The sequence below is a fragment of the Cnephaeus nilssonii genome (genome assembly GCF_951640355.1).
Source record: "Cnephaeus nilssonii genome assembly, chromosome: 5".
NCBI classification, from domain to species: Eukaryota; Metazoa; Chordata; class Mammalia; order Chiroptera; family Vespertilionidae; genus Cnephaeus; species Cnephaeus nilssonii.
Genome location: NC_137076.1, coordinates 11,147,767 through 11,170,607, shown reverse-complemented (window position 1 = coordinate 11,170,607; position 22,841 = coordinate 11,147,767).

Below are 22,841 nucleotides of genomic sequence, written 5' to 3'. Positions count from 1 at the left end.
CTCTCTCTCTCTCTCTCTCTCTCTCTCTCCTTTTCACTCCAAACCAGCCCCTTTAACATTTCTTACAATACTTGTTTAGTATATAATAAGCTCCTTTAGCTCTTTTTGGTCTGGGAAGCTCTTTATTCTGCCTTCAATTTAAAATGAAAGCCTGTCTGGAAAGAGTAGTCTTGGTTACACGATATTTTCATAACTGAATGTTTTATGCCAATCTCTTCTGGCCTATAGTTTTTCTGTTAAGTAATTGGCTGACAGCCTTATGGGAACTCCCTTGTAGGTAACTGTCTCCTGCTGCCTTTAGGATTCTCTCTTTGTCTGTAATGATTGCCATTTTAATTATAATGTGCCTTGGTGTGAATCTTTTTGGGTTCCTCTTGAATGGGACTCTCTGTGCTTCCTGAACTTGCGTGACTTTTTCCTTCATCAGGTTAGGAAAGTTTTCAGCCATTATTTCTTCAAACAGGCTTTTCATTTCTTGCTTACTCTCTTATCCTCCTGGTACCCCTATGATGCAGATGATATGCTTGATGTTGTCTCAGAGGTCCTTTAGACTTTCCTCATTTTTAAAAATTCTCTCTTCTTTTGGGTGCTCTGCTTAGATGCTTACCATTACTGATAGATCCTCCCTTCCCCCAACTGATGGACGGAGTATGATGTAAACTCAACCTGCAGCCGGACATTCCTGAACACCTTATATGGACTGTACATTGAACCACCAATCAGAACCTGCCATATAAGTCCCCAATTCCTAAATCCCTAGGCCCCTAACCATGTACCTTACATGAAACCACCAATCAGCGTGGGCTGAGTGCCCTAAGCCCCGTCCCCTCTTTTCCTCCCCTTAAAAGGCACTCTCACCCCGGCAAGCTCTCTCTCTCTCCCTTTTCCCCTCTGGAAGGCAGCTGGCAGGGTGATCTCTAATAAAGCCTGTGTCCTGGTATCCCATGGTCTCCAGCACTCTGTTTCATCTTTCATCATGGTCCCGAACAGAGAAAAGTAGAAAGAAAGAAAGTTACTCTAAGCAAGAAAGTGAGGCTTCAGTCTCCAAGCCTGGCAGGACAAGGTTGTTGGATACTTCTTAAGCTAAACCAGAATATTCACTAACCTCTTATCCAACCATCCAGGTCCCTGGCTTCCACTACTCTTTTCCTTCCTATTCCTTACCACTTTCACTGAAATACAATCTCAATCACTCATCTGTCACCCCTTATTGGTAGCGCCATGGTGACCACCCTCTCAGCTTAGATTGTGAAACTAGAAAAAGGAATCTCATACCCTTTAGTCCACTTCTTCTCCTCACACCTATCAGCTTGTCTCCATGATCGGGGATTTTTCTTCCCCTGTGAGGAAAACACATACATCTGTCTCCCCATCAGCTGGACAGGAACCTGTACTTTCATCTATCTCTCACCCAATGTAGATGCAGCCCCCAATAATCAGTCTTTACCTGTCCCCGTAACCCATCATAAAAGGGCAGTCCAGATCATCCCTCTCCTCCTAACCCTCAGCATCACAGCAGGAATTGGAACTGCCACAGGGAGCTTAACCACTGCTCTACCCATACTTTGAAACCCTGTCTCAGGACCTACAAGAAACATGTGGATGCCCAGCAAGGGGCAAAACTGGGAAAGCAAGAACTTCACTCTCAAGGTAACCTATTCTCCCCTTTCATATCACTAGTGAGGTAACTGAGACCCCTACTCTTTTCCCCCCTAAAAATAACATCTAGGTCTCAGTTGTCTTTTAGCTCCAGGCCCAGAAAAGCAGCAAAACCAAACAAGTGACACTGTGGCAGCCTCAGGACCAGCTTTTACCTCCCAAGTGACTCAACAGGATCGCCCTCAAGACTTCACCAACCAGTCCCTTGGGGAAATTATGCTGCTGCCCTCCTCATCCAGCCACCCATCATTAGGCCAACTGGTGTCTATTCCTTTAATTTTGCTCTTTGGCCCCTGTCTCATGCGTTGTTTCACTAGTCTCTTGCAGAACAGAATGCAGGCATTCACCAACCAGAAGATGGGAGAGATCTATCTGGCACTGAATTCAGAACCTAACACCAGAATCCTTGAGACCCCGGGTAGACGCCCCTAACGATGCCCCCTCTCAGCAGGAAGTAGCTATGGAAGACGGACCTTCATCCCCTGACCCTGCCAGGACTCTCAATTTTTTTTTATATTAGCAAAAGCCTGGAATGATAGATCCTCCCTTCCCCCAACTGATGGACGGAGTATGATGTAAACTCCACCTGCAGCCGGACATTCCTGAACACCTTATATGGACTGTACATTGAACCACCAATCAGCACCTGCCATATACCCTAAGCCCCCAATTCCTAAATCCCTAGGCCCCTAACCATGTACCTTATATGAAACCACCAATCAGCGTGGGCTGAGTGCCCTAAGCCCCGTCCCCTCTTTTCCTCCCCTTAAAAGGCACTCTCACCCCGGCAAGCTCTCTCTCTCTCTCCCTTTCCCCTCTGGAAGGCGGCCGGCAGGGTGATCTCCAATAAAGCCTGTGTCCTGGTATCCCATGGTCTCCGGCACTCTGTTTCATCTTTCAATTACCTGGTATTCTAATTTTCTGACTCAATCCTCTTCTTCATCTAAGCTGATTCTTTCTAGTGTATTCATCACTTCAGATATTGTTTTCTTCACTTCTGATGGTTCTTTTTATGGTTTCGATGTCCTTTTTAATGCTTACTATCTTTTGCTTAAGTTTTCACTGAGGTCATCCATTCTTCCCCTAAGTCCCTTGAGTGTCCTTATAACCATTGTTTTAAACTCTACATCTTGTGTTTTTGTTGCTTCCATTTCATTCATTTTATTTTATTTTTTCCTGGGGATTTCTCTTGTTCTCTCATTTGGGGAATTTTCTTTGTCTCCCCATTTTGTCTGTGTAGATCTGCTATGACTGCTAAACTTGTTATGATGGTTTTGTGATGAAGGTGTCTTGTTGGCTCAGTGGCACAATCTTCCAGATCATCTGAGCTCCATGCTCCAGGAAATGTTTCTTATGGGTTATGTGCAACCCCAGTTATTAGATGAATCTTCAAAGCTGTTGGCCTTTCATGGGTCAAGCTAACACTCCAGGCTGTATGACCATCAGGTTTAACCTTGATCACTGTGTATGAGATGCTGTGCAGGAGCAGAATTTCTCCCAGTAGGGTCTGGTGCCTGCTGGTACCCTGCTTTGGGTGTACCACTTGTATGGCTATTTGGGTCAAGCTCTGTGTTGTCTGAAGCCCACCACTGAGTATGTTGGTTCTGGGTCCACTTGGGTGGGCTTTAGGTACAGGTTAATGTCATATGTTATATATAACCATCCTTGGACTGTCTATCTGGAGCTACCACGCTATTCACTGCTTATGTCTGCATCTACTGCATCTGGGTGTGCATGGGAGGGGCCAATCTGTGTATAAGGGTCAGCTTCCTCCAGTTTAGAGCAGGGTGGGGGGAGATCTATAAAAGGACTGACTCTTCCTGATGTCCACTTCTACCTGTCAGCTACTCCACCTCCCTCTGAGGTTGCCTGGTCTTTCTCCAGAGCCTTCTGAAGAAAGACTGTAGGATGAGTCCAGGCTAGCCACAATCCATAGCCCCTTCCACAGGTTGCAAACTCGGTAGGGTAGGGCGACTGGGGTTGGGATGATAGGGCTAGTGGGTGCCTTACTTGGCGATCAAGAAGTCAGGCACACGATGAGGAGAAAGTGGCCCCTGCTTCAAAGCCAAACTACTCAGTCTCTGCCAGAGTCTCCAACTGTAGTTACCCCTGGAGGGTTTTGCTTCAGGTTCAGGTTGGATGTAGCCAGCTGTCCCTCTGCAGAAGCTAGCTCAGCCACCCCAGGCTCAGGGGGATTTATCAAAATTGGGTTGATGCTGACCCAGCCTGCAGGAGGGAGCTAAACAATTCGGCCTCTGAGGGTCTCACACTTTGAATGTCCCCACTCTGAGCCACCCTCCCTTCCCCCTCAGAACTGAGCCCAGCAGGGACTTGGCATGGCTGATCCAAACAGTCTCTCATTGGGGGTGGTCCCTGAAAGCCTGTATGAGGAGGGAAGTCACTTCTCCTTCCTGGAGCAGCACAGGCTAAATTCATAGGAGTGATTGGATTTGCCCTCCCTCAATGTAGCCACAACCCCAGTACTTGCCCATCTGATTTTCAGACAAAAGCTTCCCCGTAAACTCTGGTCCTCTTGTGCCACTAAACTCAGAAGGACAGGCCCAGACAAGTGACTCAACACATCGGGGTGTGGGGTACCAGCTGTGTGCTTAAGATGGGGGATACCAGCCCTCTTTCCCAAGCCATACAGTTTCATCACTGTCTGGGTCTCCACCAAAAGCCTCCCAGCATAATGAGGGCCCCTTAAAGTCACTGCTGGGGACAGCCAGCAGATCCTTCCACAGGACCAACATGGCTTCACCAGCAGTTGGAGTACAGACCGTGCATCCTCAGGCTGGGGCTCTAATAATAGGAGTACTCTTTCCTCGGAAGAGTCTCCCACACAGACTGAATCCCCACTGATGTTCACCTCCAGATGCTATGCAGGCTCCTCTTCCCATCTCTGCTGCTTTGGGTTAGGGATCCCTGCATGGGTTTGAGATCCCATACTCCTAGGGGGAGGGAGTTTTTCAGCTGCGAGATCCCTTTGACTTCTCAGCTGCCAGCACACCTGAGTGTGGGAGCTAGCTCTTTCAGTGTCTCTGCCCTTCTTTACTAGTCTCTATGTGGCTCCTTCTGTAAATCTGTGGTTATTATATTTCAGTCCAACTAGCATACAGTTTGTTATTCTGGTTGATTGTTGTATAATTTAGCTATAAATCTGGTTTCAGGTTGGGAGTAGGTGGGCATAGCTTCCTCTTACTCTGCAGCCATCTTGGAATCCTCAGTTTCATCCTCAGTCCTAGAGTCTAGCTACCACTGATCTGTTCTCTGTCCCCCTAGTCCCCAACCCCCATTTAAATATGTCATGCAAATGGAATCTTATAATCATATGTATGTTATCTTTGGGACATTGGGATTTTTAAAATCTTTCCAGGTGATTCTAGTGTGCGGTCAAAGTTGAGAACCACCAGCACAGTCTTAGCAGCTTGTCTCATTAGGTACAAGGGCTGCTTCCTTCTGAACTGGATGAGCAGGAGCATTAGACAGAGACCCAGAAACATTCCAATAGGAGATCCAGAAAGGTGGCTCAGCATGGAAAGAAGATAAACCTTTTTTTTTTTTTTTTAAAGAAAAGCAGGTGATGTCAATTATCAAAAAGCTAGTCCAAATAAGACAAATACCCTAAAATGGGATTGTTCTAAGAGCTTAAAAATAGGGAACAAGACTTTCTTGGCAAAGAGCAGCATTGGATGACATGTGAGAGTGCTGCTTCCTCTAATGGCCATACTTGAGGGTTTGCACATAGGGAAGGAAATAGTACACCATTTATTCAGTCCAAATGAGTAAATTATGATTGCTGCCAGATGTCCCTGGGCAAAAACAAAATTTCAAGCAAATGATGAAAACTGTCTTTTTGTGTGGCACTTCTTTGTAAGATCAGCACTGAGCTAGGCTGATTGTAACAGCGATATTCTAATTAAGGAGCCTTCTAAAACGGAGCCAGTTCACCATGGGGGAAATTTCAGATATCTTTGAGAATAAAATTGTGAATTTTTACTGCACGAGGCCCCTTGGAGAAATGACATCCTCCATCTCCCTGTTTTATGAGCTCATTGTGAAGGCAGGGTTGCCTGCCTCCCTTGGACCATGTCCCCTCCTTCCATTCCCTCAGCGGATTTCCCCCTCTTGGTATCAAACCCTGTCCTCAGGCAGCAGGAAGAACACTAAAATTCACATACAAGTGGAGTGTAGTTTTGAAGGAGCCCCTGGAGGACATCAGTGTCCACAGAGCCATATGCAAATGCATTTAGAGCAAGATTTATAATTGAGTATTCCCTAATGGAAGTAGAAGCTTCACTGGGTAATGCAAGGAGGCTAGGAATAAGAAAATTAAGCTTCATAATTTAATTTAACTGCCTCCTTTGGTTTTGTGAAATGCATCAGGGGAGTCAATGATATTACAGTTTTGGGTTCACCTAAAAATAGACAGGCTGCAGACCTAAGACTGGAAGGTATTCTTCTGGCAAAAGGAATACTAGTCTTTTGATAATGGAGTAAGTCGTGTATGCTGTTTTATTGAAAATGTGGCATACTGACTGTGGGTTTCACCAAGAACTTTCAGGGCTAGGACCTTATTCTCTCTGTAAGGGTCCTGACCTCCTATTCTGAGACTCTACATTTGAGGTCAAAGGACTATTAGTTCATTTTTGCTGCTTCATTAGGAGATAACTTTTTTTTTTCTTTTCTGTGTGTGAGTCTCTGAGCTGAAATTCAGGCTGGGTGATTTTTAATTCATTTAGTTTTCAATCATCATAATGGGCAAGTGCTGGGTAATGAATAACAAATTAAAATGGTTGCATCAGAAAGTGAAACTAGACCACCAACTTACACCATACACAAAATAAACTCAAAATGGATAAAGGACTTAAATGTAAGATGGGAAACCATAAAAATCTTAGAGGAATCCACAGGTAGCAAAATCTCAGACATATGCCGAAGCAATACCTTCACCAATACCTAGGGCAATGGAAACTAAAAAGAAAATAAACAAATGGGACTACATCAAAATAAAAAGCTTCTGCACAGCAAAAGAAATCTTCAACAAAACAACAAGAAAGCCCACTGCATAGGAGAACATATTTGCCAATGTTATCTCCTATAAGGGTTTAATCTCCAACATTAACAGGGAACTCATACAACTTAACAAAAGGAAGATAATTAACCCAATAAAAAAAAATGGGCGACAGACCTAAATAGATACTTTTTGAAAGAGGACATACAGAAGGCTGACATATGAAAATATGCTCAAAGTCACTAATCACCCAAGAGATGCAAATCAAAATGACAATGAGATACCATCTCACACCTGTCAGAATGGCTATCATCAACAAATCAACAAATGACAAGTGCTGGCGAGGATGCAAAGAAAAAGGAACCCTCATGCACTGCTGGTGGGAATGCAGACTGGTGCAGCCACTGAGAAGAACAGTATGGAGTTTCCTCAAAAAACTAAAAATGGAACCTCCATTTGATCTAGTGATCCCACTTCTAGGAATATATCCCAAGAAACTAGAAACACCAATCAGAAAGGATATATGCACCCCTATGTTCATAGCAGCACAATTTACAATAGTTAAGATTTGGAAACAGCCTAAGTGCCCATCAGCAGATGAGTGGATTAGAAAACTGTGGTACATCTACACAATGGAATACTACGCTGCTGTAAAAAAGAGAGAACTCCTACCATTTGCAACAGCATGGATGGACCTGGAGAGCATTATGCTAAGCAAAATAAGCCAGTCAGAGAAAGATAAATATTACATGGTCACACTCATTTGTGGAATATAATGAACAACATAAACTGATGAACAAAAACAGATCCAGAGACAGAGAAGCATTGAATAGACCGTCAAACCTCAGAGGGAAGGTAGGGGAGGATGGGGGTTAGGGGGAGAGAACAACCAAAGGACTTGTATGCATGCATATAAGCCTAACCAATGGACACAGACACCAGGGGGGGTGAGGGTATGAGTAGGGGGGTGCGGGGTAATGGGGAGATAAGGACACATATGTAATACCTTAATCAATAGTGAAAATAAAATGGTTGTATGGTTGTATTAATTGGATTTCATTAACAAGAGCCAATCACATGCTATTGTGGAGCCAGGAACCTTCCTGGCTTCCTCCACGTTGTCAATGGTGGCTTAGGCAGATACAGATTCAGATCAGCAGCCCGAATCATTGGTGTTTTCCTGTTCTCTGAAATCTGCATACTTGTGTATCAAGATGCAAGTGATGGAGTAGTCCTCTAAGTCCATGGCTGATAATGGTAAAGGGCTGAGACCAAAAGCCAGAGCAGAAAGACATGGATCTGATGTAATAAAATGGGATTTGAAATCTCTTAGGACAGGCACTTTTGATGTTTTGTGCAGAAATCTCCCATTGGATTGCAAGATATTAGCATGCCCACTCATGGAATGCCAGTACAAGCCCCTCCTAGTTGTTTTGACAGCTCAACTCAACAAGCCAAACAAACAACCATCTAACCACCAACCAACCAACCAACTAACCAGTCAAATACTGCTCCCACACATTCCCAAAATGCTTGGACTGAATAGTGAAGACAATTTATGGGAAGGAAGACTTATAGAGAATGACCAGTACTCAAAGGCTTTGGTACCACTTTTTCTTTTTAAAAAGGTTATACATTTGTATTTATTATAAAAATATGTTCCTTACAAAAATTTAAACATTACAAGAATGCATCTCAGATTTATTGAGGGAGGAAGAAATTATGAAGAATTGTCTTGCATTTTGGAGGCCAAGACATGCCCTGATCTTCATCTACAAGAAGGAGTCTCAGGAGAGCCAGTGATGAGCTTCAGTCTGAGTCTGAAGGCCTAAGAACCAGGGTGCTGCTGGCATCAGTCCCAGTCTGAGCACAGGAGAAGACCAATGTTCCAGCTCAGTCAGGCAGAGAGAGCAAATTCGCCCTTTCTCCACGACTTTGTTCTATTCAGCCATTCAGTGGATTGGATGAGGCCCACACTGGGGAGAGCTGTCTGCTTTACTGAGTATACTAATTCAAATGCTAATTTCTTCCAGAAATATCCCTGCAGACACACCCAGAAATAATATATAACCAAATATCTAGGCACCCCCTGATCCAGTCAAGTTGACACATAAAATTATGTGTCATAAGGCCTATTGTTTGACAAACTAGGAAAGTGTCAGCCCCATTCCACCTGGGGAGATGGCCACAAAAAGAATGACTCAAGAAAATAGCCTACTTGGCTCAGCACCATCCCACACTTGTTCTTTTTTCTTCAACCCCCCATGCCCACCCCCAGCTTTATGGGCTCTCAGTGTCTGAGGTGTATTTCTTTAGCTATGATAACCTGTTCCAATTTCCCTCTGTGATTTACTAGACTAGAGTCTTTGGCCATGTCTCTGTTCTGTGTGACCATCTGACTTGTTTCCCTGGAGCCTTTGAGAAGAGACCCACTCTATCATGCAACTGAGAGTGGGGATCAGGAACACAGACTTAGGTGTTAGACATGTTCAAGTCTGAATCCCAGCTGCTCCATTTAGCAAGTGTGTGGTCTTGTGCAAGTTACTTAATGTCTTTCAGCTTCAGTTGCCTCAAGTTTAAAATGAGAATAGTAATATGATTTCATAGCATTGTTGTAAGGATCAAATTATTAAATATAGTTAAGTATATTAAACTAGAGGCTCGGTGCACAAATTTGTGCACAGGTGGGGTCCTTGTGCCTGGCCGGCAATCGGGGCCAATCAGGGCCGTTTCGCCCAGTCCCGATCAGTGGGACCCCAGCAGCAAGCTAACCTACTGGTCGGAGCATCTGCCCCCTGGTGGTCAGTGCATGTCATAGCAACCAGTTGGTCAACCGCCCGGTTGGACACTTAGCATATTAGGCTTTTATATATATAGACTAGAGGCCCAGTGCATGAAAATTCGTGCACTCGGGGATGTTCCTCAGCCTGGCCTATGCCCTCTCGCAGCCCGGGAACCCTTGAGGGATGTCCACCTGCCAGCTTAGGCCCGATCTCCCTGGGAGTAGGCCAAAGCAGCAGTCAGACATCCTTAGTGCTGCCAGAGGTGGGAGAGGCTCCCACCACCTCCACTGTGCTTGCAGCCTTCAGCCTGGCTTGTGGCTGAGCGGAGCTCCCCCTGTGGGAGTACACTGATCACCAGGGGGCAGCTCTTGTATTGAGCACCTGCCCCCTGGTGGTCAGTGCACGTCATAGCGACCGGGTACTCCCAGTTGTTCTGCTGTTAGGGTCAATTTGCATATTACCCTTTTATTATATAGGATGCTTAGTACAGTGCCTCACACACCTTCCCAGTCTCACCATCTTGAGCCTATAAAATTATATAAACTTTGCATACACTGACTTACTTTCTAGAAACATGATCTCATGAAAACGTCAAACCCATTTGCTCTGAGCTGTTTCTGAAGATACTGACTTGGAGAGTCTAAAACCAGCAGTGTCTCAGCTTCTCTGCCTCCTCACTCACTTCCATGAGTACCACCCTGCACTCTGGCCTTTGAAAAACGAAATGTACTTCCTCTTTCCCTCCAGCACAAACTATGCCTGCATGCGTAGTGACTAAAGTTTCAGGACTAATGGAAGCACTGAGAATAACCTACACCAGTGAACAGAGGTGACTGCTCTTGGAAAGAACAGGCCCAAACCTGTCCTGCCTGATCCCAGCAGGTGTGGTCGTGGAGTTCCTACATCTGAACAACTTTACAGCTCAGAGTGCCAGCTGAGTGACCTCCCCAGGCTCAGAGCCCCCTTAACTGCCCCAGGATTAACTGCTTTCCAGGCTGACTATTGGAGCCCCAGTCTCTCAGGAGGACATCTTGACCCTCATCTCACTGTCATGGCCCAATTAAGGCAATCACACTAGTGATATCTTAAACTGTGGCTTCTTTTCTTCTAAATAATTACTTGTGCATAATACCAACCGTCCAGTTCAGTGTGCTCTGCACCAATTTTTAAAAAAATATATTTTTATTGATTTCAGAGAGGGAGAGAGAGATAGAAACATCAATGATGAGAGAGAATCATTGATTGGCTGCCTCCTGCACATCCCACAGGAGGATGAGTCCACAACCCGAATATGTGCCGGGAATTGAACCATGACCTCCTGCTCCATAGGTCAATGCTCAACCACTGAGCCATGCTGGCCAGGCTCTGCACCAATTTTCATTCTGGCCTTTTCATAGTCTTTCACCTAGAAAAGACCAAGTCTGTACTGCTGCATTCAAGGCCTCAAATTCCAGGGGAAAAATGCCACACACACACATTCCCCAAGGTCAAATGATAAATTTCAAGGATTGGAAAGTCAAAATAAACTTAAGGAAAACCTTTTTGGATTTCAGAGATACAAGCTTGGGTATGCTCCAAAATTACACGAGTGACTTTACTGGGTAAAAACACTTAAGCATGAAGTCTTGAAGCACCTACTTGTGAGTTATTTCCCAGTATTCAGAGCATTTGCAGAAACATCTGCAGAACTAAACAGATCTCTTCCATAAAAAGAGAAGCTCTGTCTTGAAGGCAATTTTGTTCTTTTACTGTAAAATGCAGAAATTATTTGCAACATCCCAAATACCAGCTTTTGGGGCTTCAGTAATTTAGAAGGTCATTGTAAGCACCCTGTGTTGACCAAGTTTCTGACCCCATGGAAGGGAGGGAGACTCAGATACTGAGTGATGTAAGCTATTCTTTGCTCATGACCTTCATACCAGTCCTGAGAGATGAGGAGATCAGGAGGTAGTCACGTTTTCCAGGTGAGAAACTTGAGGTTCAGAGAAATTAAATGAAGGCCGCACAGCCATTTTAGTAGTTGAGCTACCTATCACCAAATTCCAGATGTTTTGATTTCAAACCCACCTCATTAATACTCTGATTCAAGTCTTCCTCATATTCTTCCTGGGTTAATACATTGTCCTCCAACCCACTGTTTTTGCCGGCTTGAGTTCTGAACCAAATGAGAGATGGGACCAGGAATAAGATTTGGGTCTGGAGACCAAATGGATTGACTCATAGGTCCATCCTGAATGAGCCATGTTTGCCCACACAGTCACAGGCAGCATTGACAACTACAGGCCTCCTTGTAGGGGCATACCTTTGTGAAACTTAGGCCATGGAAGAGCCATGAAGGGACCCCCCAAAAAAGAAGGCGAAAGAAAGGAGCTGAGCCTCGAATGTTCAGCTTCGAGATCCAAATGAATTACTAGTAAGTACTCCCGCAGTGGAGTAGGGCTGGGGAAGGGGTGGAGGGAGGTCAGAAGTATTACTTTAAGGGCTATCTCAGTATGAAGTCAGGCAAGGAAGTCCACCCCATAGAATAGACCTTAATGTCAGTATTTTCTTTGTCCAACCCATTCAACCCATTAACGCCAGATCAATCTTTGTAAAGCATTGTTGTTTTGATCAGCCGGACCCTAACTACCAAATGTACGCCTCCCTGTTGCCTCTTGCATCAGGCACAAATCTCTCCTAGACTCCCTCCCTCACTCCTCAACCTCTGTACCACTGATTTCCAAGGGAAACCTTCTCCTCCAGCCAAGCATTCCACTATCTACTCCCACACAGACTCCGCTCCTTCTCATTTATACATATTTGCTCATTTCTTTTACCCCACACAAAGTGCCTTCCTCCCACCTTCTTCTCTATCTGGCAGAGTCTTTCTATCTTTCTAATCCTGAATGAGACATCCTGGCTGCTCCAGCTCACACTAATCTCTCCCTTTTCTCCTAGTTCTTTTAGTCCTTCTACCTATTTCTCTAGGGGTAAGGTCATAATTGTTCTGTTTTGTTTTGTTATGGACACTAGAGCTAAATTGCTTTAGAGCAAGTTCCATGCCATACTTTTGGTGTCCCCCTCAATGACAAGTTTTCATATTTTTCTATCCAGCAATTGAATCAATTCTTTTCTTAGTATGAGGGAAACCTATATTGATGTGAGTCCTGGTGGAGGACAAGTTCCTTCAATGGAAGCCGAAGAGGCCAGGACCTCTCTAATTCCCCCTCTTCATGCCTGGCAGATAGGTATAGATGCATGGCCCGATTTTATTTTATTTTTTATTTTTTTTCTTCAAATTTTTTTTATTAAGGTATTATATGTGTACATATCTTACCATTGCCCCCCCCACCCCACTCCCATATATGCCCTCACCCCCCAGAGTTTTGCGTCCATTTGTTATGTTTATATGCATGCATACAAGTCCTTTGATTGATCTCTTATCTTCCCCACCTCTCCCTAACCTTCCTGCTGTAATTTGACAGACTGTTTGATGCTTTACTGCCTCTGTATCTATCTTTTTGTTCAAGTTTATAATGTTCTTTATTATCCATAAATGAGTGAGATCATGTGGTATTTTTCTTTCATTGACTGGCTTATTTCACTCAGCATAATGTTCTCCAATTCCATCCAGGTTGCTGCAAATGGTAAGAATTCCTTTTTTTATGGCAGCATAGTATTCCATTGTGTAGATGTACCACAGTTTTCTGATCCAGTCATCTGCTGACGGGCACCTAGGCTGTTTCCAGATCTTAGCTATTGTAAATTGTGCTGCTATGAACATAGGGTGCATATATCCTTTCTTATTGGTGTTCCCAGTTTCTTAGGATATATTCCTAGGAGTGGGATTACTGGGTCAAATGGGAGTTCCATTTTCAGTTTTTTGAGGGCCTGATTTTAGTAGGTCTGGAACTTTGAGTTTGCAGAGTACTGCAAAGATACAGGTAAAAAAGAAAGAGCTGAAAAATTGCTCCGTGTGACAATGGTAGCATCAGCAGTATAGCACAGGGATAGGTACCCACTGAAAACCACTCTTGGTGGTGGCAGAGGAATCAAGAGTCAGGAATAGTGTCCTCACCTGATTGATTCTGTGCCGTGACCCCGTCTATGTTCCAACCTGGGCTCCCCTGATGGATCTTGCTCATTTTCTTAGCCTGGTTCTCCAGCCTTCCTGCCAATTCTCTGAGCTTGTTTATAGTCGTTCCATAAATTTCAAGTTCATGACAATTGATTTCTATTGCTTGTGCTCAAGAATTCTGTCTGATACACTCGATATGGTCTAGTACACGCTGAGCTCAATTAAAAGTTACTGGCTGTACTTGGAGCTGAGTCAAATGACCTAGCCCTCTATTGGGAACTTGAGGTCAGGTTGTAGGAGTACCAAACTCAGGCTAAAGAGTTCGAAAACTAAGATGGTTTGAACCACAGAATAGCAATCATTTGAAAAGCGAAAGACTCAACCAACTAATTCACTCAAGTTTTCAATCTGTTTGAAGTAGTTTTCTTCTAGCATTGATGGCATGACTGGGACTGTGTAGACATACACTGTAGTGTGATCCTTCTCACCAGCGTCTTCTCTGCAAGCCAATTGGGTTATTGAAGATGAGGCAGGGTGCTGATTATTTGGCGTCAGAAACTTATATCGCATGTAAGAACGTGAATATCAGACTTGCAGATCTGGAGGACCCTAGTGCTGAGGGCTGCCCACGGTCAGGTCTGAGATTTGATTTTTATCCTCCTTTCCAGTTAAGACATTAGTCTGTTACTCTTCTATGAAATCTGGCAGAAGACAAGTCTTCTGAGTCAGAGACGAAGGACTTTATTACTCCTGGTACATACTTAGACTAAAGAGTTATTTGTTGTTTATCTGGAATTAAAATTTCACTGGGCATTCTGTACTTTTATCTGGTAAATCTGACAAATCCAGACATAACACATTGCACGCACATCAGCAAATCTGTGTTAGAGGGTGGCATACCTGGCAAGGCACACAGGAACACGAGAGACCCAGGGGGACAGTGAAGCATCCTTGGCAGGTGACTGAGGGACTACAGGCTTCTGTGGGCTCTAGCAGCAGAGGTGTGTTGCAGCTGTAACAGGGGTGCATGAGCCCCTGGTGACTGAGCCAGCAGCATGGTTACCCCAGTAGCACCGGCCAGGCCGCGAGTAGCTGAGCACCTACTGTGTGCCTGGGGTTTCCAGGCCAGCGCTCTGATATTTAGGTGACAATTCGTTTGCTCTCCTTGCCTCCCTTTCACACCCTTATTGCTTTGCCCTTTCAGCCAGTACAACACATTTTAAACTAATTCTGCATTATATTGTTCTTTGGATTATTTAAAGGAATGCCTATTTTCCTGGCTAGTCATGGACAGATACAGCTATTTGATTAATGGCATCTTCTTGATTAATAATCTTATGAGTATAGCCCAGTGCTCAGCACCTAATGAATGAATAAGAAATGCTTACTTAAAATGAATTAAACTATTGCTGGACATTCATAGGTACAGGCGCAGGATAACATTATCCTGGAATAAATGGGAATCAAAGGCACTGGGGGTTGTTCAGGAGAATATGTTCAAGCCTAGCATAAAAAATGGTTGTGTTAAGTAAGACATTGCATATAGCTCAGAAGTAGAGGCAGTGAAAGTAGATTATTGGACAAAAAGAGCTTATTTCATTTTCAGTACATTTTTGTTTGAAGGATTAATCATAGTATCAAAGTGTCATTCTCTTCTAGAAATCTCCCCAAATGATTAAATGAAATTCAATATTGCATTTATAGGAGAAAAGTATTTTAGCAATATGAGCATAAATGTAGAAGGGGATATTCTGCAATCCCTGATCCAACAATATTTATTATGAGTTACGTGCAAAGTGCAGGGTTGTAAGCACGTTTTACTAGAGTTAAAGTGACCTTTCAGATATGTGCATTAGTGTAAACATACTAGTAATGATTCTCAAGGGGATCTTAAAACACTCCTCTTGGAACCAATTATCTTGATTTCTTAGTCTCTCTCAAGCATAAATAGTCAGTTAATTGCATGTAGGATATGGGTTGGGAAGATAAGAAGCCAACTATATTTACATTGTTATTTGATTTGCTAGTAAATACTACTTTATTTCATTGCTATTTCAGCTGCCACTAGAGGAAGAGCAATCACCTCTCCTGACAAAGGGGAGATCTGTAAAAACATCTCACTGAAGCTGTAGCTACAGAAACCCTGCAGGATGATTTAGTGCTTTCAAGTGGTGAGTCTCTGATTTTAGGGATCTGTGGTGCATTATTCATTAATAGAGTTGGGGCCAATTGTTATCCACATATATCTCTCTGTGATGATGAACTTCATGTGTCAATTTGACTGGGTCACAAGGTGCCCAGACATTCAGTCAAACATGATCTGGGTATGTCTGTGAGGATTTTTTTAAAAATACATTTTATTGATTTTTTACAGAGAGGAAAGGAGAAGGATAAAGAGTTAGAAATATTGATGAGAGAGAAACGTAGATCAGCTGCCTCCTGCACACTCCCCACTGGGGATGTGCCCGCAACCAAGGTACATGCCCTTGACCGGAATCGAACCTGGGACCCTCCAGTCCGCAGGCCGACGCTCTATCCACCGAGCCAAACCGGCTAGGACTGTGAGGATGTTTTTGGATGAAATTAATATTTGAGTATGTAGACGGAGTAAAGCAGATTGCCCCCCCCCCTAATGTGGGTGGGCCTTATTAAATCAGCTGAAGGCATGAATAGAACAAAAAGGCCATGTAAGAGGGAAGTCCTCCTGCCTAAGTGCCTGAGCTCAAACTTTTGGCCTTTGGACTCAGACTGATATATCAGGTTTCTTGGGTCTCCAGATTGCCCACTACAGATATTGGGACTTCTCAGTCTCTATAATCACGTGAACTAATTCCTTATAATAAGTTCTCTCTTATTATAAGGTGGGATACAAGGAATTTAAGTAAAGGTTGTCCTACCCAAAGAACTTAAAATATGGGGAGACAAAACAGAAACATATTAAAAGTTAAATAACAATGTAATTTAAGCAAATGCTCAAATACAAATGCAAAAGATGTCAAAAGGCAGTACAAGAGTCCCTCGGATAGAAAGTGCTAACAATGAATACTTACGCTTCACACACGCCTTTTTGGAGAAGTTGGTATTAAGCTGTCACAAAGGGTGAGAAAAACAAGAGAGGGCTTTCTAAGAGTGGACGTGGAAAAGAAAACCGTAGCTTGGCCATGAGTAGAAAGTTATGGCAGAAGTGCTTACTCAATGTAGGGGAAGAGAGATAAGACTGAAATGCACGAGAAGGTAGGATTGTGGAGGGCACCAAAAATCAGGCTAAAGAGTCTCAATTAATTTTGTAGACTATATATTGCTACTGAAGATTTGCCTTCCAAGTGATACTTCGGAAATATTAGTTTGGTGGGCATAGTAGCTCCTCAAAGGATATGCCCACCCAGAGCTTCAGAATGTGACCATCTTATTTGGAATAAGGGTCTTTGCAGGTGTTATTAGTTTAGGATCTTGATATGAGATCATCTTGGATTAGATTGGACCCTAAATCCAATGACGAGTGTCCTTACAAGAGCCAGGAAATGAGAAGACACACAGAGACACCAAAGCCATGTGAAGATGGAGGCAGAGATTGGAGTGATGCAACTATAAGCCAAGGGACACCAAGAATTTCCAGCAAGTAAGGAATCTAAGAAAGAGTTATGAAATGAATTCTCCCTCTGAGCCTCCAGAAGGAACGAACCTTCACCACATTTTAATTTTGGACTGCTGGCCTTCACTACCACGAGAGAATAAATCCCTGTTGTTCCAAGTCACCAAGTCTGTGGTGATTTTTTACGGCAGCCCTCAGAATGCAGTGGGGTGTGTAGGCAGATTATATACGACAATAAGCCCAAATATGAAGCTATTAGCTAGTAGTAGGATATTTTGCCAACCCAAGTTACTTCTATAAGTGCTTCTTTATCAAGAACCGTACAGTGTTAGTGTTGATATAGCATAAATTCTGACTACATGACATAATTACTAGTGGATAAAAAAATGCAAAAAAATAGAATTTTAGATTATTAGAAAATTCAAATCCTAACTGAAAATTTAAAAAATATAACTCAATGTTTGCAATTGTTGTTGAGATGGTTAATTTTATGTGTCAACTTGAGAAGGATATGGGTGCCCAGATATCTACACAAACATTCTTTCTGGGGGTATCTATGAAGGTGTTTCTGGAAGAGATTAGAAGTGAATTGTTGAACTGAATAAAGCAGGTGGTCCTTATCAATGCAGGCGGCCTCATCAGAACTGTTGAGTGCCCGAATGGAAGGAAAGGTGGAGGAAGGTGGAGGAAGGTGGAGGAATCTCTCTCCCTGGTTGCTTGAGATAGGATATCAACCATCTCCTGTCCTTTGTCTCTCTTGATTCTGGGTTGGAATCTACAAGCTACACCATGGGCTCTCTGACTCTCAGGCCTCTGAACACACCACCGGCCTTCCTGGTTCTCTCGCTTGCAGACAGCAGATTGTGTGACTTCTCAGACTCCATACTTGTGTGACTTCTCAGACTCCATACTTGTGTGAGTCAGTACCTTATAACAAATCCTTTTATAATAAAGAAAATCTTTACATATGAACATCTTATTGATCTATTTCTCTGGAGAACCCTGACTAATAAAATCGTGTTTAACTAAATTTAGTGAGATAATTTCTTTGGATGGATAAATCCTTAAGGGCCAACTTGTACAAATTGGTCTACTTTGCCTCCTCTTCCTCATTTTAGTCATTCAGGAGGCTCCTATCTAGACTCCCTCTAGGAATTAGAATGGAGGCTTTGTGGCCTGGGATGAGAGGGTTCAACCCCATAAATGAAGATGGCTCAGGAAAATGATATTGGTGACATTCACAAAAATTACCTTTTTGAGGACGAGGAACTGTCGTAAACATTCACAGACACCATTTCATTTTATTCCTCAAATGATCTTGTGAGGTGTATTACTATCCTCTTATTTTACAAGAAGACTCCCAGGTTGGGAAAGACTTGAAGCCTGGACAGGGTCACATGGCTGGTCAATGACTGCCAGATTACAATCTAAATTTGTTCAACTTCAGAGGCTTATCTAACTCCTAATCAAGCCTTCTGTGAGTAATCATATAATGGTGAAATTGCTGTTGGAGATCATCTAGTTTGTGGGTGGGCTTTGCTTACATAGCAAGGCCTCAGAGTGTGGTTTTATCTGATCTGGTACCAGGGTCCGGGGCTTACCAGTAAGTACATATTCTGTACACTTTAGTTTTGCAAAGGCAAAGATGGTATGGCACTGGGAGGATTTAATGGCATTCATTTTTCATTTAAGAGCAAAGAGCTTTCTAGGAAAAACAGCAGTAATTCAAAGGTCAAAGCTGATGTCTGTGGGAAGAGCAGGACAGATTGATTTATGGGGCCTGGAACGGAAAATGTGGTTTAAGAATGACAATGAGGAATAAAACAATGTGGCTTTGCTGACTGTATTTCAGAGCGTGTTTGTGTGAGCCTGGTAAGGGAGAGCTTAAGGGGATATTCAAGTCATTCAGGGAGACTGAGATTGTTATTTTCAAGAAGGCTAGAAAAATTGAGAGCTAGAATGGAAAAAATAGTTAGAAACTCTTTAGTTAATATTAAAACTGGAACCCCACTTAATTTACTCATCCAGTCAACATTTATTCGCCCAGCAATATTTTTGAGCTATTGTTATGTGCCAGGCACTGTACTAGACACACAGATGCCACAGGAATTCTGATGGAATGGTCCCTGCCTGCATGCAGCTCACAGTCTGGTCAGGGAGACAGATATTGGCCAAATAATTACAAATTAGCTAAGTAATTATAATTTAATAAGCACCTGATCAAGAAGTATGCAATGCACACAAAGAGGATCTGACCTACTCTTGGGCTGACACAGAAGCTGCGATCTGAAAGATGAGGAGAAACAGGCTGACTGGACAGGGACAGCGCTTGCCAGAAGAAGGCAGGAGAGAGCAAGTTCAAACTGTAGGGCAGAATGAAGGAGCAGAAAGGAAGGAGAAAGGAGGCCTTCAGCCAAGGACTTGTTCAGGAGTTTGGATTTCATCCCAAGTGCCATGAGAAGTCATCAGAGGGTTTTAAGCAGGGAGTAGCATGACTGATTTGGCAGGAGACTACAGAAGGATTCGAGCCAAACCCTCATTAGTAGTGATTAGTTGTCACTCGCCTGGCCTTGTCCGGTTTGCCTAAATGGCTTAAAAGCCCAGTAGGAATAGATGTGGGCAAGATAGGATGCCAGGTTTCTGGATCTTGACCACCCCCTCATCAGATACATAGCCTTAACCTACCCTGTGATAGGGGGCACTTGTGATAGGGGCGTTCTCAAAGGAAGAGGCAATATTGCTGGAGAAGAGCAATCAATTCTAGAGCCAGTGCAGAGTCAGCGTGAACAACCACTTCCTGTAGGGCATTTCCCCAGAGGAACAGGCAAGATCTGGCTCCGGGGAAATAGGGATTCAATAGAAAAGCCACAGCCTGGCTGGTATGGCTCAGTGATTTAGCGTCAATCTATGCACCAAGAGGTCAGCAGTTTGGGGCCTTTGCCCAGTTTTGGGCTCAATCCCCGGCAGGGAGCCTGAGGGAGGCAGCCTATTGATGTTGATGTTTCTCCCTTATCAATGTTTCTATCTCTCTCCCTGTCCTTCTCTCTCTCAAATCAATAAAAACATACTAAAAATGAAAAATAAAAAAAATAGAAAAGCCACAGTAGACTCAGCTCAGACCTCCAGGGTGCAGACTTTTAAGGTTGGAGATGGCTTGGCATTTATCTCCCTCATCACTTTATTCCTTTGTATCCTGCCCTTTAACCAGGCTGACAGTTCCTCAAACTGGCAGTCCAGAAGGAAGACAGTTAGCTGGGTACTGCTGTAGTATAACATTTTTTAAAAAGGTATTATGCTTCCAATATGCTAGTGATGTCTAGTCTAGGACTCGGCCAATGAGAGCAGTATGGCTTTCTAGAAAGGCATAGGCTTGGCAGCACCTGGGACAGGAGGGGACAGAGTAGCACAGAGCTTAGACAACCTTGGGATTTGTCATATACTTAGAGATATAACTAGAATGACAGCTGACACTCATCTACTGCCTCTGATGTGTCAGGCCACCTATGAGTCTGAGCCTTTCACAGATATTAGCTCGCTTAATTCCTATAATAACCCTACTAAGTAGATGCTGTTATTATCACCCTAACTTTACAGATGAGGAAACTGAGGCACAGAGTGGACACTTTACTGCTGGTAAGAGGCAGAGCTAGGATTTGAACTCAGGCAGTTTAATACCAAAGGCCATGAGGGCAAACACTCTACTGTCTGCCGCTCTAGAATGAGGAGTAAGGACTGAGCGGTGGCCATCCGTTTTGTAGACTGCCTTTCTTTTTATAAATGGTAGATGCTTTATGTCTTTGTCCAGTTGCACTGCTATCACAAAATATCACAGACGGGGTGGCTTATAAACAGCAGAAATTTATTTCTCATGGTCTGAAGGCTGCGAGTCTAAGATCAGGGTGCCAGCGAGGTTGGGTTCTGGTGAGGGCTGTCTTCTGTATTGCAGACTGTGGATTTATTTTTTAAAATTAACTAATTTGTTTTCTGTACTTACTTGAATCCCTTCTGTCTTGCCATTTTTAAAAAGTACTTATTGTTGAAAGTATTACATATGTCCCCTTTCTTCTCCCATTGACCCCCTAAAGCCCATCCTCCCCCCCCCCCGCCCTTCCAGGGTGGAAGGGGAGGGGGATCTCTCGGGGTCTGTTCTCTAAAGTCACTGGTCCATTCATGAGGGTCCACTCTCATGACCTAATCATCTCCCAACGGCCCCACCACTAACTACTGTCACCTTGGGATTAGGTTTTTAACACATGGGTTTGGGGGGATAGGAACATTCAGACCATAGCACGCTATTTGTAGTCAGAGTGGAAACTGCGTTGTTGGACAGAGCATACATTGAAGTTGGCTTTGAGGTGCCAGGGACTCAGGGATCAAAAGAAAGATGGAGAGAATTTCTGAAATATTGAAAATAAAATTTAAGTGGAAGAGACACTGAAAGGAATAAAGGGATCCTGAGAAATGGCTTGGGAATGAGAAGGACTACAGTTCACATTACTAAAAATATTAAATAATCGCAGCTATTTCAAATGGCCCTTTATGAGAGAGAGGTTGGTTTCTTTTCCCCCCTGCTCCCCTCCCCCCCCAAAAAAACCCCAAGTACAAATTAACCCTTTATTTGGACAATATCTCCCAAATGAGGTTTGTTTGTTTGTTTGTTTATTTTTCTGTTAATCCTCACCTAAGGATATTTTTTCTCTTGCTTCTTCAGAGACAGTGGAAGGGAGGAAGGAAGGGGGAAAGAGAGAGAGAGAGAAACATCAATGTGAGAGAGCTACATCAACTGGTTGCCTCCTGCAGGCGCCCAGACCTGGGGTGGGGAGCAAACACGTAACCCTTGACTGGAATGGAAACCAAGATCCTTCAGTATGAGGGCTGATGCTCTAACCACTTAGCAACACTGGCCAGGGCTCCCAAATGAGTTTTAGTTCCCAGCAACAGTCTTTTAGATTTGCTGGTAGCCTGGAAAAAGAGAAGCCCCGAATACTTTTCCTCTTTCTTCTCTCCATTTATTCCTCTGAGAAACACCAAGTGCCAATGATGTTCCACGGCACAAACTAGAAACGTGTAGTCTCCACTCTGTGTGGGATATCCAAGCAAATAAAGGGAGGAGTGCTTGTTTGGAAGCTGCTGCAAGGAGTCACATCTGGTTCTCAAATTGCTTCTGTGTTTCTAATTCCGAGGCTGGAAGGAAATACGGAGCTTTGGAAAAGTGTGAGTCGTGAGCGGCTGGGTTTGATCTTCTCCAATTTCAGAGGTTCTGAAGGGCAGCTGGCCTGGCTGCTGAGGAGCAGACTCAAGGTCAGGCACCTGGATGAGCGGAAGGCAGACATGGGCCTGTTTTGACTCATATCTTAGAACTTACACTAGAGGCCCAGTCCCCTCAGCCCAGCCTGCACCCTCTCCAATCCGGGACCCCTTGGGGGATGTCTGACTGCCGATTTAGGCCTGATCCAGCCTAAACTGGCAGTCAGACATTCCTCTCACAATCTGGGACCACTGGCTCCTAACTGCTCACCTGCCTGCCTGCCTGATGGCCCCAACTGCCCCCCTGCTGGCCTAGTCGCCCCCATGTGCCCCCCACCCCCCGCTGCCTGGTCACTCATCACTAACCCCCCTGCTGGCCTAGTGGCCCCACGCAGCCTGTACAGTCATCCGTTCGGTTGCAACTAGTAGCCCATTTGCAGGAAGAATCCTGCAAGCGGCCGCTGCGGCCGCGTGCGCTGCCACTGCCAC